We start from the raw sequence: 980 nt of genomic DNA, 5'->3' as shown, positions 1-980 counted from the left end.
CCCGTCTGTGTCCATTAGTTGTGCTTATCTGCATGCATACAAGCCCTTTGGTTGATCACTTGCCCCGACCCCGACTCCCGTCCTCCCCTGCCTTCCCTCAGTATAACGGTCTTATCCGCATCTTTTGGTGGTTCTTCCTATGCTCTCTTAGCATCTTTGAACAGTTTGTTTTTTAATCATTGAGACAGCTGCCTTCCTTTGAGGGGCATCTGTTTTGGAAAACTCTCCAAAACAAACCTCATCAACTATACAATACCCTACATCTGTGGTTCTCAATTTGGAGATTGAGATTTCACATGTACCTTTCAGTTTTGATCATTTGTTTTTTAAAGCATCTTAACAATTTTAGAGATAAAAGTTGTCAATGTAATACATACATTAGATAGACACCATCATTAGGATATTGCCAAAATGCAACTTTACTTTGTCTCTTATTATTCCCAAACTGAAATTTGTTCACTTTTTCCCTTGCCACTGGATGAAAACTTGAACAGTAACAGGAAGCCCAGTGGTCACTTTAAATAATAAAGCACAGTCAAGAACAATATACGCTTCAACAACTCGATCTTTATTCTAGTTCTTTTCTACCATCCCAGCTTGGGCATGACTTCAGGCGAGGGGCAATGGCGAGGAGGATGGGGCTCCTACTGGCTCACAATTGTGGGCTTCTCTTCCCAACTCTGTGGTCAGTGGCATCACATTGGTAGCCTGAGGTGGCCATGCTGGGAGTATTTACACCACAGAAATAGGCAAGTGCTCCAAGATAGGGCTTTTTTACCTTGGAGAGTTGGTGGGCTGGTTAAAAAATAGTGATGCCCTGGTTAAATATTTATCAGCACAACACAGCCAGGGTCTGCTTTCCAGGAAAGAGGGTGTGATCTGCTTGCTTCTCATTTCTTCCCATTTTCTCCCTTCGAGGCTCCCAGGACCTCCAAGATTGGAGTGTAGAGGAAGGGGAACCAAAGATTCTTGTGGACTGG

The sequence above is a fragment of the Myotis brandtii genome, unplaced genomic scaffold (assembly GCF_000412655.1).
Source record: "Myotis brandtii unplaced genomic scaffold, ASM41265v1 scaffold174, whole genome shotgun sequence".
In the NCBI taxonomy this organism is placed as follows: Eukaryota; Metazoa; Chordata; class Mammalia; order Chiroptera; family Vespertilionidae; genus Myotis; species Myotis brandtii.
The sequence above is the reverse complement of the archived record's forward strand: the minus strand, read 5'-3'. Positions refer to the sequence as shown.